Here is an 18,899-nt window from a genome sequence, read left to right on the forward strand (position 1 = left end):
TTCACACTACCTTATTCCCAGTTAATATAAGGGTAGTTGAAATCCCCCACTATTACAGCTCTATAGTCGATGCACTTCGCAGCAATTTGCCCACGTATTTGTTCTTCTATCTCCCTCGGACTACTTGGGGGTCTATAGTACACGTTCAGTAGTGTGATCGCCCCTTTTTTGTTCTTTAGTTCAACCCATATGGCCTCGTTTACTGATCCCTGTAATATATCTTCCAGTCTCACAGCTACAATTGTTGATTTAATCAATGCTGCAACTCCCCTCCATTTTAACCCTTCTCTATCTCGTCCGGAAACCCTGTAACCAGGAATGTTGAGCTGCCATACCTGCTCTTCTTTCAGACATGCCTCAGTAATAGCTATAATATCATACATCCAAGTGTCAATCTGTGCTCTCTGCTCATCTGTTGCCTATACTCCCTGCATTGAAGTATATACCATTCATTGTTGCCAAACTCTCCTGGTGTCTATTTTCCAGCCCTTGTTTCCTCTGTCTTCCAAATTCACGTTCTACTTCTCTGCTGCACAATTCCAGCTTTGCTTCTCTCCCCACTGAAACTATTCTCAGGTTCCCATCCCCCTGCCAAGCTAGTTTAAACCCTCCCCAACAGCACCAGTAAAACCTCCCACGAGGATATTGGACAAGGCTCTGTTTCGGTGCAACCCGTCCGGCTTGTACAGGTCCTACCTCCCCCGGAAACAGTCCCAATGCCTCAGGAATCTAAAGCCCTCCCGCCTGCACCATCTCTCCAGCCACGCAGTCATCTTCTCTATCCTCCAATTTCAATACTCACTGGCACATGGCACCGGCACTAATCCAGATATTACTACCTTTGAGGTCCAGCTTTTTAAATCTCTCTCCTAGCTCCCTAAACTCTACCTACCGGACCTCATCCCTCTTTCTACCGATGTCACTAGTGCCGATATCGACCACAACGTCTGGCTGTTTCCCGTCTCCCCCAGAATGTCTCGCTTCCACTGTTTCCTTCAGTTTCCTTCCATGATTAGCGGTCTCTAGAATAACCATTTTAACATTATTTTATCGTGACTGGGAACCCTTCTCCCCGAGGCATCTTTGTCCTCTCCGGACATACACTCAGCAGATCAGCAGGAATCACTGAACAATTTTTCAAAATTTTCAGAAATTTACAATATGAGCAAATAGATAAAATTAAAGAAGCAGTCAGTCAAAAATAATGAAAAACAATCCCCAGTAGATTTACAGAAAGGACCACATCGGCGGCAATGCTACATAAGTGGGTGGATGTGCCACTGGGCAATGAAATGTAAAAGAAAGAGTTCAGGAATGGGGCTACAGGAGATTTGGAGCAGAAATTTGAACCAAAATCAAGCTTCCCTCCAGATTAGCAGTAAATTCTTGCTGGACAACAAGCCCCTAATGGGGCCTGGCACACCTTGGACAAAGCATTTTAAAACTGGGGGTGCAGATGCGGTGATCAGCTCATGCAATGTGTACAGAGCACGGGCTGGGCTTAGTGTTAAAGTGCTGGTGTTGCAGCAGTAATCCTGACAGAGAGATAGAGTGAGACAGGGGCAGAGAGGAAAAATAAGTAAAATAAGTGAGACACACAGAGAGACTTAAAGCCAACAGTGGGGGGGGGGGGGGGGAATGGAGAATGAGGCAAAGAGCTGATTCAGACGATTCAGGCAGAGCTTGGGGGTGGAGAGAGAGAAGTGGGCTGAGTGAAGCAGGGAAACCAACAGAGATAAAAGAAAGGCTGAGAGTCAGTGAGGCAGAGAAATGTGCGAGGTAGAGAGAAACAGAGCAAAGGGAGTAGAGCGAGCACCGAGAAAGATATAAGTGTTCCCTCTACACTGTCACATCAAAAACTCCCAGGGCAGGTACAGGGGGCTAGATACAGAGTAAAGCTCCCCCTACACTGTCCCATCAAACACTCCCAGGGCAGGTACAGGGGGTTAGATTCAGAGTAAAGCTCCCCCTACACTGTCCCATCAAACACTCCCAGGGCAGGTACACGGGGTTAGATTCAGAGTAAAGCTCCCCCTACACTGTCCCATCAAACACTCCCAGGGCAGGTACACGGGGTTAGATACAGAGTAAAGCTCCCCCTACACTGTCCCATCAAACACTCCCAGGGCAGGTACAGGGGGTTAGATACAGAATAAAGCTCCCTCTACACTGTCCCATCAAACACTCTCAGGGCAGGTACAGGGGGTTAGATACAGAGTAATGCTCCCCCTACACTGTCCCATCAAACACTCCCAGGGCAGGTCCAGGGGGTTAGATACACAGTAAAGCTCCCTCTACACTGTCCCATGAAACATTCCCAGGGCAGGTACAGCTGGAGGATCCGCTCCTAATCTGGGCCACGCACTTTCCCCACAGTTCGGCCCCGTCCTCTTCCCTCTTCCCTCTTCCATCTCCCTCCGGGACACTTACCCTCAGCCGCCCATCACCTTCCGCCATTTTGCACACCAACCGTCTAACATCTGGGGAGCGCAGATCGCGCTCAGGGAAATTGATGTCATCGGTCGCTGCTATTGGGTGGAAACAGCTAATTGACAGCTCCCTTGACCAATCGCCGCCGGGCACAGCTCCAGAATCGCCCCGCTCACTCGCACAGCCGGAGGCGGGGCCGCTCCCAGTCACTTGGCTGCTAATTTGAAACCTGCCGGTAACCGCCCCAGCGCGTGTGACATCAGTAACATTGCAACACAGTCTGTGTGACGTCATGTAAACTGTGATCAGAAGCAGGCTGTGTGTGTGAATTATGTCTGTGTACAGTCTGTGTGTGTGATATATGTCTGTGTACAGACTGTGTGTGTGATATATATCTGTGTACAGACTGTGTGTGTGATATATGTCTGTGTACAGTCTGTGTGTGTGATATATGTCTGTGTACAGACTGTGTGTGTGATATATGTCTGTTTACAGACTGTGTGTGTGATGTATGTCTGTGTACAGTCTGTGTGTGTGATATATGTCTGTGTGCAGGCTGTGTGTGTGATATATGTCTGTGTACAGACTGTGTGTGTGATATATGTCTGTGTACAGACTGTGTGTGTGATATATGTCTGTGTATAGACTGTGTGTGTGATATATGTCTGTGTATAGACTGTGTGTGTGATATATATCTGTGAACAGGCTGTGTGTGTGATATATGCCTGTGTACAGGCTGTGTGTGTGAAACATGTCTGTTTACAGGTTGTGTTTGTGATATATGTCTGTGTACCGGCTGTGTGTGTGATATATGTCTGTGTACAGACTGTGTGTGTGATATATGTCTGTGTAAAGGGGGTGTGTGTGATATACGTCTGTGTACAGGGGTATGTGTGATATATGTCTGTGTACAGTCTGTGTGTGTGATATATGGCTGTGTACAGGTTGTGTGTGTGATATATGTCGGTGTACAGTCTGTGTGTGTGATATATGTCTGTGTACAGTCTGTGCGTGTGCTTTATGTCTGTGTACAGGTTGTGTGTATGCTATATGTCTGTGTACAGTCTGTGTGTGTGATATATGTCTGTGTACAGTCTGTGTGTGTGATATATGTCTGTATACAGGTTGCGTGTGTGATATATGTCTGTGTACAGGAGGTGTGTGTGATATATGTCTGTGTACAGTCTGTGCGTGTGATATATGTCTGTGTACAGACTGTGTGTGTGATATATGTCTGTGTACAGTCTGTGTGTGTGATGTATATCTGTGTACATGGCGTGTGTGTGATATATGTCTGTGTACAGTCTGTGTATGTGAATAATGTCTGTGTACTGACTGTGTTTGTGATATATGTCTGTGTACAGGCTGTGTGTGTGATATATTTCTGTGTACAGGCTGTGTGTGTGATATTGTGAATGTTTAAAAATGTATAGAGACATTGAAGTTGAGATCGTGGGAATTGTATAGGGACAGTATAAGCTACAAAAGAATTCATGGAGGAATAGCCATGATATCTCAAGACTCGAGACTGCGAAATGTAACAATACTAACACATATTGAAACAAAATCCACAGCTTGCAGAAAAACCTCAAGGTCTTATTAAATCATGTTATTAACCTGAAACATTAACATAAGGTCTTTGTTTAAAATCAGACCATACTGAGGTCGGCTTATGAGTGGACAAAGGGAAAGAGGGATCAAAAGGGATAGGCTGGACTAGGATGTCACTCTCGCCCTATCTTGTTATCTTTTGCTGAAAATGTATAACTGTCGTCCCTTTACAATGTCACATCACTTTGTCCGTAGGAAGCGGGTGCGTTCTATCAGAGTTGCATTCCTTCTGTCTGCTAAAGTCCCCGATCGGGATTTGCTTTTTAAATAAAAGCTTGCTTTGTTTAAAGCACAAACGGTATTCGTTTCAGTAATTTTGCTGAACCAGATTGAGGTAAATGAATCCAGAAATGAACATTTAGTGTCAGAAGTGGGATCCCAACGAACGACTGCCAAAAACTTGCGAATTAAGAGCCAGACTAGCCTTGGACGAGACGAGGGGAAAGTGACCACTGGAGTGAGTATGATTTCAATACTGGTCCAGTTTCCCCCGGTTTCAAAAGTCTGAGGAAAGTTTAGCCACTCGCTGGTTCTCAGGTAGTGTCTGAACGAGATCCAGGACAATCTGGTGAATACCTTTCAAACTTAGAATAGGGATAGAGATAGGGAAATTGCGCGGTGACGCAAACCAAGCGGCGACTTGGAAAGATAGGTTATAGTTAGAGCTCGATAGGGATAGATGATCAATCATGGATCCAAAAATTAATAGGAAAGAAAAGAGACTCTTGTGAACGTCTGTTTAAATGAGAAATGCTTCTGTGATTTTTACTGTACAAAAAAGCCGGGGAGTTGTGGTTTGTTTTATCTCCACCCACTTTTTCAAACAGAATGAAAGTTTTTTTTAACCCTTCGTAGTGTTGTCCTGTATGTGGGAAGTTTAAGAGTGTGAACCTTATTGAATTACGTATATTCGGATGATAAGTTACGGAGACAGGAAATGCACAAAGGATAGGTTTTTGAGTAAAAAAAAAAGAAAAAAAAACATGGTCCCGGTGGTTAAAAAAAAAGGATTTAACATGCTCACTTACTTGTCGAAAGAAAACATTCAGAGAAGGCAAAGCAAAACAACTGAGATGGATTCAAAAGGATTCAAAAAAATTTATATTAAATAACACGACCTTGAGGCTGGAACAATTGCGATAACGAAAAGCAGTCCACAGTATGTGCCAGACTTATCTCTAGTTATGGAAAAGACAAAAAAAAAGTAACGTACTAAATAGGTGCTGAAAAAAAAATGTTCAGAGATTTTTAATTATGAGAAAAATTCCACTGCAGTCTAAAAAAAAATCACTCCTGTCCAGTTGGCAGAAAAACTCCATTAAATTAGGGCTTTCATTGACAGAAGGAGGACATATTAAAAACCGTAGACGTGTTAAAGAAAGAGTGCACGTACGAGAAACGTACTCTAGAGTTCCACTGGGACCTCTGAGAAAGGTATCGATAGACTACTAGTTAAAATGGTTGGCTTTGCATTGACCGAGGCTGATGACGAAATTAAATTTCAGTAAACAAATGTGTGGTCTCGTTTTAAATCAATTAAAAAATATATATTTGGCAAGTACTTGAATAAGAAGTTAAAAAATGCTGCCTTTCCTGATGAAAAGATGTTTTTTTTTCAGATGGTTACGTGAAGTCACGTAATGACATCAGGTCTTCTTTCAAACCTGTAAAGGAGTTAATCCTTTCCATTGACAGCCGTTTCATACTGAACATTATCAATTTGGATTTCTTAATAGAAAAAAGACTCACCTAACAGAGGAATGGTGCGATCGTCAGAATAAAAATAAAAACAGATCTAGCTTATGTAATAATACTTGCCTGATACAATAAAAAAAATAGATACTCAAACAAAACAAATTGAAGAGTTAAAAGGTTAAGATAAATAAGTTGAAAGAGATCCACAAACCCAACTTAATCCTGACCTCCGATTTCACGGAGTGACCTCGACATCCATGGATATAATGCAGAATCAAGGGACCTGTGGGCCCTGGTAAATCAAACCCTGAGCCCAACTGAGCATGCCCGATTTCTAACTCACCGAGGACGTGCTACTCATGATGCATTGGTGGTTGCTCACCCTAACGATGTCCAGGATCGCCTAAACGCTATCTTTAATGCTTTCACCACGACCCTTCAGAAGCCCATCAGTATGGCCGCAGTATTAGAAACTAAACCCAAACGAGAAGAAATTGCCAGTGAATTCATGGAAAGATTTATTGAAATATACGGAAGTCAATCAGGAGGTAATGCCTTCAGGGCAAGAGAGGATTCTCCTCAATTCGGCGCTATCCTACTTCAGTGCCTGCCCTATTCGGTTGCTCACGCTATCCGGACAAATAATTGGGCAGATAATAGTAAAGCCCCGATGGAAAGGGCGGTTAAATATTAATGGCAGGAAAAGAAAGGAGAGGGGGGAGGTGCGCCCCAACCCAGGTCAAGACTGAATACATGACTAGAAAGGAAGAGCCGCCTCGGGTGGAAGGACCAAAACCCGACCCAAGGGGTACCAGATGGAACCGCAGTGTTGTGTGCAGGGTTGGGTGGATAAACAGGGATACGGTTCTATCAAACACCCAAATGGCCCGGGTCCTGCTAATTGCGGACCGCCCTACTGTCCCCGGCCTGGTATGGGAAGAGGTCGGGGCTGGGAAAGACGAGATGGATGCTTTATTTGTGGGCAAGAAGGACATTGGAATACAAATTGTCCCTCCCGTCAGCACGAAAAAGGAAGAGGAGGAAGAGGAGGGGTGCAAGCGGGGAGAGGACGGGGATCTTACACTAACTTCTCCCAGAACAACCCCTTTGGCCAACCGTCCTCCGATTCGTATTGAGGACGCAGGGACCCTTCACGGATGACGAACCGATGATATTGTTAAAAATTCGGAATGAGTGGCAACCCTTCTTGATAGATACGGGAGCCTTCATGTCTTCTGTACAATCAAAGCTTAAACTCCCCGCCTTCACTGAAACACAGGGACTATCAGGATTCCTGGGACAAGTCTCTGCATTCCCGGTGTCAGAACCGGTTAAAATGAGTGACCAGGAAGAATCGGTGGAACATCGATTTGTTATCACAACAAATCTGGACTGTAGATTGATGGCTAGGGACCTCCTCTGCAAATTCCAGTTTCATTTGGAGTGTGGGGATCATGGGATTATTGTAAAACAAGGAACCCTTAAGCGGCAGTATACCAATAGAACCACTCAGTGGTGGTCTCTGGACCTGCCGCAGGCACCCTATCACGTGACCCTAGCATACGATCCCAGTGGAAATGGGAAGACCTCTTCACTCCAGCAATCGATGGACCCCATGCTCAGATGCAGAGCAAAACCTCACCTTTGCGTGGGCCAGACACCAGAGAACAGACCAGTGCAGCACCTGAGGCACAGACCATCCATCACGACTGCGTGGCAATGATTCGACTGGAACGATCTAAAAAGACCTTCCCAGCTCCAGTGGCAGGACTCCTGGGAAAGAAGATTAATTTCATAAGTACCCTTCCAGCGGTTGTGGCAGAATCGCGGGAGAGAAGGATCAAGGCAGTCGACCTCGAGGACAGAGGCAAGATGGCGTTCCTGCTGCAGCGAGGGGCAGCGTGGTTGAAAAAATAGCCCCACCACGCTAAAGATTTGGAAGTTATGGTGCGCCAGGCTGTAGACGAGGCTGACCCTACCAGCCGGGATGTGCAAATTGTAAAACATGGCCGAACAGTCCAATTCCACGGGGACCCCGAGAAGGACTTAACGACTCTGCAGCATCATACTGTCTCTGGCATACCTGACTATGTGGATCCTCATGTGTGGGCAGAGGACCACTCCCAAGTGGGTTATACTCCCATTGATCCGATTGAGATCCCAATGCAGGGCAATGTGGACTGGCTCTCTATCCGACAGAACCCACTGAAATCACAGGCAATCCTAAACTGACCTTTCGGCACTGTAATGCAATTAATCCGGCCTGTTTTCTTACTGAGCCACCCCAAGATGAGGAGGAACCCATTCATGATTGTTTATCTTTAACTTAAGATGCCACATCAGTCAGGGAAGATTTAGTTGATGTGCCAATTGAAGATCCAGACTGTATTATGTATGTTGACGGAAGTTCTTCTATTAATCCAGAAGGTACACGAATCTCAGGATACGCCATAGTAAACCAGGAGAATCAGGTCTTGGAATCTGCCGCTTTTGAAACCGCCTATTCTGCCCAACAAGCTGAACTATTCGCCCTCACCCGAGCCTGTATCTTGGCTAAAGACGTCAAAGTCAATATCTATACCGTCACTATGCCTTTGGGGTGGCCCATGATTTCGGACAATTATGGAAAAATAGGGGATTCCTAACCTCAGAGGAGAATGAGATTTCCCATAAGCAACTAGTATCTGATTTGTTGCAAGCCCTCATGCTCCCCAAGCACATTGCCGTTGTTAAATGTACCGCCCACACCACCGAAAAATCCCCGGATGATAAGTCAGACTAAAAATCCTGCGAAGGAGAAGTTAGCCTCGGAAAAACCAATGCCAACCATCCAAGATGTTATAAAAGCACAGGAGGACGCTCCTGAAAAAGATAAACTGTTGTAGAAATATTATGGATGTACTTATGACAATGTTTCTAAACTCTGGACCACTCCCGCGGAACAGACTTTCATGTCTGACGAGTTGACTCTATGGGTTATTGATTGTATGCATTTTGCTACTTATTGTGGAGCAAGGACCACAAGTGATACACTTTTGGCTACTTGGTGTCACCCTAGACTCCAGGCGCTCGCCCAGAACATCAGTAGTCGTTGCCTGGTTTGCCAGCAACAAAATCCAGGGAAGGGAGTCCCCTGTGATTGGGGTAAAACGCCCCTACCTGAAGGTCCATTTGAGACATTTCAGTTGGACTGCATTGAGTTGCAAAAAAACCAGTGTTACAAATATGTGTTAGTAATAGTAGATGTGTTTAGCAGATGGATTGAAGCCTACCCTACACTGGACAATAAGGCTCAAACTGTTGTTAAGGTGTTAATGTGGGAAATTGTTCCTAGATATGGTATCTCAGCTCGTCTGATGACCACCTATGTTCTTTCTCTGACTCAGGCTCTGCGACTAGCTCACAACCAGCTTCAAGATGCTCACCTCGACCTCAAAGTTTTACCCGAATTGTCCCTCGTGGCACCAGGGAAGTATGGATTCGGAAGGGATTAGAGCCACAATGGGAGGGTCCTTTTCAGGTGTTACTCACTACCCCCACTGCAGCCAAGGTTGAGGGGAAAAGTGCCTGGGTTCACCTGCACCACTGCAAGCTCACCACCCTCTAACGAACCTATTTTACTGGTTAATCTAATTCCTGTTTCTGTTCCAGACTTCCTCTTCTCCATAGCTGAACAAGGCCGTTGGCATCCTAATTGGAAAGTGGACCAGTTTGAACTTTTACCTGTCGTGATAGACAGCCAGCTACACCGGTGGTGACCAAAGAAGAGAGACGGGAGAACCAAACTCTTTTAATCAGCAAAATAATTGGACTATTTATCTCAATCCTGAGCCATAAGATGAAACTGTCTGCATGCCACAGTCTGTATAATAGTGTTGATATATGACAGTTTCGGCGCATGGGAGGGGAGACAGAGACGCGAGCTCCATGTAAACACCTTTTTGTACATGTCTTATGTTTATGTGCAAAATGGGAACTTTTCTAGATGTTGGGTGTGTTCACATTCCCTATACATTCCCTGTACATTCCAAAGGGGGAATTCCTTTGCTCCCCGTTCCACTAACCCTAACTGAGACTGTCAGATGGATTCAGATCCAAACTATCACGAGAGGAGGGCGCCAATACAATACTGCTGAAGCTCTGGAGGGCATCACAGCTGAAATGGTAGCAATAAGGACCGTAGCATTACAAAACCGAATGGCCCTCAATTACCTGTTAGTTGAGAAAGGGGGACCGTGTGCCCTGATAGGATCTGAATGTTGCACTTACATTCCTGATAGTTCAGAAAACATAACCAATCTCGCTGATCACATAAGAAGGGAGGTGAAGAAGTTATCCACACCAGCAGAAGGTTCTAGCTGGATTGAATGGCTATCAGATGGATCTTGGAGATCCTATCTAATTGTTGGTTGCCTTAACCTTTGTTGTAAAGTAATGATGGCAAGGTTAGCAAACCCTCTTGTGGTCAAGGGCTCCCGAGTTATGATCCAACGAACTAAAGAACTACTCGACACTAACAACAATATGATTCAGGAAATATAGTGTGAACGAATGAATGCGATATTCCTAGAATGATCCGAAGTGTTATGATGGAATGATAAAAGGGGTGAATGTGAATGTTTAAAAATGTATAGAGACATTGAAGTTGAGAAAGTGGGAATTGTATATGGACAGTATAAGCTAACAAAGAATTCATGGAGAATAGCCATGACATCTCAAGATTCGAGACTGCGAAATGTTACAGCACTAACACATATTGAAACAAAACCCACAGCTTGCAGAAAAACCTCAAGTCTTATTAAATAATGTTATTAACCTGAAACATTAACAGAAGGTCTTTGTTTAAAGTCAGACCATACTTAGGTCGGCTTATGAGTGGACAAAGGGAAAGAGGCATCAAAATGGATAGGCTGGACTAGGATGTCACTCTAGCCCTATCTTGTTATCTTTTGCTGAAAATGTATAACTGCCGTCCCTTTACAATGTAACATCTCTTTGTCTGTAGGAAGCGGGTGCATTCGAACAGACTTGCATTCCTTCTGTCTGATAAAGTCCCCAATCGGGATTTGCTTTTTAAATAAAAGCTTGCTTTGTTTAAAGCACAAACGGTATTCGTTTCAGTAATTTTGCTGAACCAGATTGACGTAATAGAATCCAGAAATCAACATTATATGTCTGTGTGTGTGATATATGTCTGTATACAGACTGTGTGTGTGATATATGTCTGTGTACAGTCTGTGTGTGTAATATATGTCTGTGTACAGAATGTGTGTGTGATATATGTATGTGTACAGTCTGTGTGTGTGTTATATATCTGTGTACAGATTGTGTGTGTGATATATGTCTGTGTACAGTCTGTGTGTGTGATATATGTCTGTGTACAGACTGTGTGTTTGATATATGTCTGTGTACAGACTGTGTGTGTGATATATGTCTGTATACACACTATGTGTGTGACATATGTCTGTGTACAGGTTTTGTGTGTGATATGTGTCTGTGTACGGGCTGTGTGTGTGCGATATATGTCTGTGTACGGGCTGTGTGTGTGATATATGGCTGTGTACAGACTGTGTGTGTGATATATGTCTGTGTGCAGACTGTGTGTGTGATATATATCTGTGTACAGGCTGTGTGTGTCATATATGTCTGTGTACAGACTGTGTGTGTGTGATATATGTCTGTGTACAGACTGTGTGTGTGATATATGTCTGTCTATAGTGTGTGTGTGTGATATGTGTCTGTGCACAGACTGTGTGTGTGATATATGTCTGTGTACAGGCTGTTTGTGTGATATATGATTGTGTACTGGCTGTGTGTGTGATATATGCCTGTGTACAGGCTGTGCATGTGATATATGCCTGTGTACTGACGGTGTGTGTGATATATGTCTGTCTACAGACTGTGTGTGGGATATATGTCTGTGTAAAGACTGTGTGTGTGATATATGTCTGTGTACGGGCTCTGTGTGTATGTGCTATATGTCTGTGTATGGGCTGTGTGTGTGATATATGTCTGTGTCCGGGCTGTGTGTGTGATATATGTCTCTGTACGAGCTGTGTGTTTGTGATATATGTCTTTGTAAACATAGATACATAGAAAATAGGTGCAGGAGTTGGCCATTCGGCCCTTCTAGCCTGCACCGCCATTCAATGAGTTCATGGCTGAACATTCAACTTCAGTACCCCGTTCCTGCTTTCTCGCCATGCCCCTTGATCCCCCTAGTAGTAAGGACCTCATCTAACTCCTTTTTGAATATATTTGGTGAATTGGCCTCAACAGCTTTCTGTGGTAGAGAATTCCACAGGTTCACCACTCTCTGGGTGAAGAAGTTCCTCCGCATCTCGGTCCTAAATGGCTTACCCCTTATCCTTATACTGTCACTTCTGGTTCTGGACTCCCCAACATTGGGTACATTCTTCCTGCATCTAACCTGTCTAACCCCGTCAGAATTTTAAATGTTTCTATGAGGTCCCCTCTCATTCTTCTGAACTCCAGTGAATACAAGCCCACTTGATCCAGTCTTTCTTGATAGGTCAGTCTCGCCATCCCGGGAATCAGTCTGGTGAACCTTCGCTGCACTCCCTCAATAGCAAGAATGTCCTTCCTCAGGTTAGGAGACCAAAACTGTACACAATACTCCAGGTGTGGCCTCACCAATGCCCTGTACTACTGTAGCAGCACCTCCCTGCCCCTGTACTCAAATCCCCTTGCTATGAAGGCCAACATGCCATTTGCTTTCTTAACCGCCATCTGCACCTGCATGCCAACCTTCAATGACAGATGTACCATGACACCCAGGTCTCTTTGCACCTCCCCTTTTCCTAATCTGTCACCATTCAGATAATAGTCTGTCTCTCTGTTTTTACCACCAAAGTGGATAACCTCACATTTATCCACATTATACTTCATCTGCCATGCATTTGCCCACTCACCTAACCTATCCAAGTCGCTCTTCAGCCTCACAGCATCCTCCTCGCAGCTCACACTGCCACCCAACTTAGTGTCATCCGCAAATTTGGAGATAATACATTTAATCCCCTCATCTAATCGTTAATGTACAGTGTAAACAGCTGGGGCCCCAGCACAGAACCTTGCGGTACCCCACTAGTCACTGCCTGCCATTCTGAAAAGTACCCATTTACTCCTACTCTTTGCTTCCTGTCTGACAACCAGTTCTCAATCCATGTCTGTACACTACCCCCAATCCCATGTGCTCTAACTTTGCACGTCAATCTCTTGTGTGGGACGTTGTCGAACGCCTTCTGAAAGTCCAAATATACCACATCAACTGGTTCTCCCTTATCCACTCTACTGGAAACATCCTCAAAAAATTCCAGAAGATTTGTCAAGCATGATTTCCCTTTCACAAATCCATGCTGACTTGGACATATCATGTCACCTCTTTCCAAATGCACTGCTATGACATCCTTAATAATTGATTCCATCATTTTACCCACTACCGATGTCAGGCTGACCGGTCTATAATTCCATGTTTTCTCTCTCCCTCCTTTTTTAAAAAGTGGGTTTACATTGGCTACCCTAAACTCCATAGGAACAGATCCAGATTCAATGGAATGTTGGAAAATGACTGTCAACGCATCCACTGTTTCCAAGGCCACCTCCTTAAGTATTCTGGGATGCAGTCCATCTGGCCCTGGGGATTTATCGGCCTTCAATCCCATCAATTTCCCCAACACAATTTCCTGGCTAATAAGGATTTCCCTCAGTTCCTCTTCCTTACTAGACCCCCCGATCCCTTTTATAACCGGAATGTTGTTCGTGTCCTCCTTCGTGAATACCGAACCAAAGTACTTGTTCAATTGGTCCGCCATTTCTTTGTTCCCCGTTATGACTTCCCCTGATTCTGACTGCAGGGTGACCTACGTTTGTCTTTACTAAACTTTTTCTCTTTACATATCTATAGAAACTTTTGCAATCCGTCTTAATGTTCCCTGCAAGCTTCTTCTCATACTCCATTTTCCCTGCCCTAATCAAACCCTTTGTCCTCCTCTGCTGAGTTCTAAATTTCTCCCAGTCCCCAGGTTCGCTGCTATTTCTGGCCAATTTGTATGCCACTTCCTTGGCTTTAATACTATCCCTGATTTCCCTTGATAGCCACGGTTGAGCCACCTTCCCTTTTTTATTTTTATGCCAGACAGGAATGTACAATTGTTGTAGTTCATCCATGCGGTCTCTAAATGTCTGCCATTGCCCATCCACAATCAACCCCTTAAGTATCATTCGCCAATCCATCCCAGCCAATTCACGCCTCATACCTTCAAAGTTAGCCTTCTTTAAGTTCTGGACCATGGTCTCTGAATTAACTGTACGGGATCTATGTGTGATATATGTCTGTGTACGGGCTATGTGTGTGATTATATGTCTGTGTACGGGCTGTGTGTGTGATATATGTCTGTGTACGGGCTGTGAGTGTGATATATGTCTGTGTACAGGCTGTGTGTGTGACATATGTCTGTGTACGGGCTGTGAGTGTGATATATGTCTGTGTTCGGGCTGTGAGTGTGATATATATTTGTGTACGGGCTGTGTGTGTGATATACATCTCTGTACAGGCTTTGTGTATCATATATGTCTGTGTACGTGCTGTGTGTGTAATATATGTCTGTGTACGATCTGTGTGTGTGTGATATATGCCTGTGTACGGGCTGTGTGTGTGATATGTCTGAGTACGGGCTGTATGTGTGTGTGTGATATATGTCTGTGTACGGGCTGTGTGTGTGATATATGTCTGTGTACGGTCTGTAAGTGTGATATATGTCTGTGTATGGGCTGTGTGTGTGATATATGTCTGTGTACAGGCTGTGTGTGTGTGATATATGTCTGTGTATGGGCTGTGTGTGTGACATATATGTGTATACAGGCTGTGTGTGCAATATATGTCTGTGTACGAGCTTTGTGTGTGATATATATCTGTGTACGGGCTGTGTGTGTGATATACATCTCTGTACAGGCTTTGTGTATCATATATGTCTGTGTACGTGCTGTGTGTGTGATATATGTCTGTGTACGATCTGTGTGTGTGTGATATATGCCTGTGTACGGGCTGTGTGTGTGATATGTCTGAGTACGGGCTGAATGTGTGTGTGTGATATATGTCTGTGTACGGGCTGTGTGTGTGATATATGTCTGTGTACGGGCTGTAAGTGTGATATATGTCTGTGTAGGGGCTGTGTGTGTGATATATGTCTGTGTACAGGCTGTGTGTGTGTGATATATGTCTGTGTATGGGCTGTGTGTGTGATATATATGTGTATACGGGCTGTGTGTGCAATATATGTCTGTGTACGAGCTTTGTGTGTGTGATGTGTGTACGGGCTGTATATATGATATATGTGTGTATACGGGCTGTGTGTGCAATATATGTCTGTGTATGGGCTGTGTGCGTGATATATGTCTGTGCTTATGTCTGGGTGTCTATAATTGTGTCTCTGTTTGTATCTGTGTTTCCCCTGCCCGTTTATCCGGACCTTTCTAAATACTATTTACTACCAATGTGTCTGGGCCAGTTACCTCCCTAGAAAGTTCTGATTTGTCACTTTATTCTGGTGCATTCTGATTAATTTGCTTCCTTTCTTTATTCGTACTTAAAATGTGGGTGGCACTCTCCAGGCCAGTATATATTGCCCATCCCTAATCGGACCCGAAAAGTGAGAGTGAGCTGCGTTCTTGAACCTTTGCAGTCCGTGTGCTGAAGGTGCTCCCACAGTGCTGTTAGAGAGGGAGTGCCAGGATTTTGACCCAGCGACTATGAAGCAGCAGCCGATATATTTCCAAGTCAGGATGGTGAGTAATTTGGAGGGGAACTTGCAGGTGATGCTATTTCCATGCGCTTGTTGTCCTTGTCCTTCTCGGTGGTAGGGGTCGCGGGTTTGGGAGGTGCTGACAACGAAGCATTGGTGAGTTGCTGCAGTGCATCTTGTAGATGTTACACACTGCAGCCACGGTGCGCCGGTGGTGGAGGGAGTGAATGTTTAATGTGGTAAATGCAGTGCCAATCAAGTGGGCTGCTTTGTCCTTAAAAAAGGAGGCAGACAAAAAGCAGGAATCTATAGATCAATTATCCGAACATCTGTCGTTGGGGAAATGCTGGAATCCGTTATTAAGGAAGCAGTAGCAGGACATTTGGCAAAGCATAATACAATCAAGCAGAGTCAGCATGGTTTTATGAAAGGAAACTCACATTTCACAAATTTGCTGGAGCACTTTGAGGGTATACCGAGCAGTGTGGATAAGGGGGGACCAGTAGATGTGGCGTATTTGGACATCCAGAAAGCATTTGACAAGATAAAAGTTCACGGGGTTGGGGGTAATATATTAGCATGGATAGAGGATTGGTTAACTAACAGAAAACAGAGAGTTGGCATAAATGGGTCATTTTCAGGTTGGCAATCAGTAACTAGTGAGGTGCTGTAGGGATCGGTGCTGGGGCCTCACCTATTTACAATCTACATTAATGGCACGGAAGAGGGGATCAAGTGTAATATAGCCATGTTTCCTGATGATACAAAGATGGGTGGGAAAGCAAATTGTGAGGAGAGCACAAACAATCTACAAAGGAATATAGACAGACTAAGTGATTGGGCAAAAATTTGGCACATGGAGTATAATGTGGGAAAATGTGAGGTTATCCACGTTGGTAGAAAAAATCGAAAAGCAAATTGTAATTTAAATGGAGAAAAATTGCAAAGAGCTGCAGTACAGTGAGACCTGGGGGGACTTGTGCATGAAACACAAAAAGTCAGTATGCAGGTACAGCAAGTAATCAGGAAGGCAAATGGAATCTTGGCATTTATTGCAAGGGGGAGAGAGTATAAAATCAGAGAAGTCCTGCTACAACTGTACAGGGTATTGGTGAGACCACACCTAGCGTACTGTGTACAGTTTTGATCTCCTTATTTAAGGCGGGATATACTTATATTGCAGACAGTTCAGAGAAGCTTCACTAGTTTGAATCCTGAAGTGAAGGGATTGACTTATGAAGAAAGGTTGAGCAGGTTGGGCCTGTACTCATTGGAGTTTGGAACAATGAGAAATGATCTTATTGAAACATATAAGATACTGAGGGGGTTCAACAAGGTAGATGCAGAGAGAGTGTTTCTTCTCGTGGGGAAAACTAGAACTAGGGGCATAGTTTGAGAATGAGGGGTCACTGATTTAGAACCGAGATGTGGAGACATTTCTTTACTCAGAGCGTCCTAAATGTTTGGAATTATCTACCACAGAGAGCTGTGGAGGCTGGGTCATTGAATATATTTAAGGTGGAGATAGACAGATTTTTGAGCGATAATGGAGTGAAGGGTTATGGGGAGCGGGCAGGGAAGTGGAGCTGTGCCCAAGATCAGATCAGCCATGATCTTATTAAATGGCAGAGCATACGCGAGTGGCCAATGACCTACTCCTGCTCCTATTTCTTATGTTTTTTAAAGAGTGAAGTATGGATGCAAACACAATAAGCGTTATTTTTTTAACCTGACCCTATTCCCATTGATTAATTGGTGAAATATCTCGAATAGTAAACTCCAGCCCAATTATACGTGTGATCAGTATAAGCATAAAGAAAGCCCAACTGTCAGAATGGGAACGATTCAGTCTGGGACAATAGAAAAATCCAAACCCTGAAGTCACTTGTGAACTCGCTGTTGTCTCAGCAGGTCGGATAACTGAGTGTATCCCTTCCCACACTCCGAGCAGGTGTACGGCCTCTCTCCAGTGTGAACTTGCTGGTCAGCAGGTCGGATAACTGAGTGTATCCCTTCCCACTCTCGGAGCAGATGTGCGGCCTCTCTCCAGTGTGAATTCGCTGGTGCCTCAGCAGGTGCGATAACTGAGTGTATCCCGTCCCACACTCGGAGAAGGTGTACGGCCTCTCCCCAGTGTGAATTCGCTGGTTTGTCAGCAGGTCGGATAACTGAGTGTATCCCTTCCCACGCTCGGAGCAGGTGTACGGCCTTTCCCCAGAGTGAACTCGCTGGTGTCTCAGCAGGTCGGATAAATGAGTGTATCACTTCCCACACTCGTAGCAGGTGTACGGCCTCTCCCCAGTGTGAACTCGCCGGTGTCTCAGCAGGTGGGATAACTGACTGTATCCCTTCCCACACTCGGAGCAGGTGTACGGCCTCTCTCCAGTGTGAACTCGCTTGTGAGTCAGCAGGTCGGATGATGTAGTGTATCCCTTCCCACAGTCAGAGCAGGTCTACGGCCTCTCCCCAGTGTGAACTCGCTGGTGTGTCAGCAGGTTGGATGATGTAGTGAATCCCTTCCCACACTCGGAGCAGGTGAATGGCCTCTCCCCAGTGTGAACTCGCTGGTGTGTCAACAGGTGGGATGATCGAGTGAATCCCTTCCCACACTCGGAGCAGGTGAATGGTCTCTCCCCAGTGTGAACTCGCTGGTGTTTAAGCAGGTCGGATGATGCAGTGAATCTCTTTCCACACTCGGAGCAGGTGAACGGCCTCTCCCCAGTGTGAACTCGCTGGTGTGTCATCAGGTGGGATGATGTCGTGAATCCCTTCCCACACGCAGAGCAGGTAAATGGCCTGTCCCCAGTGTGAACTCGCTGGTGTTTCTGTAGGTTGGATGATTGAGTGAATCCCTTCCCACACTCAGCGCAGGTGAACGGCCTCTCCCCAGTGTGACTGTCTCGATGAACTTCCAGCTCAGACGGGTAATTGAATCCCTTCCCACAGTCCCCTCATTCCCACGGTTTTTCCATGCTGCGGGTGTCCTTGTGTCTCTCCAGGTTGGACGATCACTTGAAGCCTGGTCCATACACAGAACACGTATCCGGGTTCTCCCCACTGTCAATGCAGCGATGTTTTTTCAGGCTGTGTAACTGGTTAAAGCTCTTCCCACAGTCAGTGCACTGAAATACTCTCACTCGGGTATGTGTGTCTTGGTGCTTTTCCAGTCAAACTGATGTTTGAAATCTGTTCCCAGGCATAACAGACAAACATTTCTCCTTCCACATTCAAAGGCCGATGATTTTCAGGTCCTGAGGAATCGAGTGTTTCTGTTAGATTTTGACGTGATGTTTGGTTTGTGTTTCCCATCTACAAATCCTTCCCGTCTGATACCCTGGAAATGGAGTTTACAAAAATCATAACTGCAAGTATAGGACAGAAATTCATAACAGATAAATCTAG

The 18,899-nt window shown here is 44.9% G+C and overlaps 1 pseudogene; it reads right to left on the reverse strand.

The window, feature by feature from the left end:
- Positions 1-18,899, reverse strand: part of LOC139257140 (zinc finger protein 585A-like) — a 1,288,295-nt pseudogene that overhangs the window by 1,115,923 nt on the left and 153,473 nt on the right.

Source organism: Pristiophorus japonicus, unplaced genomic scaffold (genome assembly GCF_044704955.1).
Source record: "Pristiophorus japonicus isolate sPriJap1 unplaced genomic scaffold, sPriJap1.hap1 HAP1_SCAFFOLD_81, whole genome shotgun sequence".
Taxonomy (NCBI): domain Eukaryota; kingdom Metazoa; phylum Chordata; class Chondrichthyes; family Pristiophoridae; genus Pristiophorus; species Pristiophorus japonicus.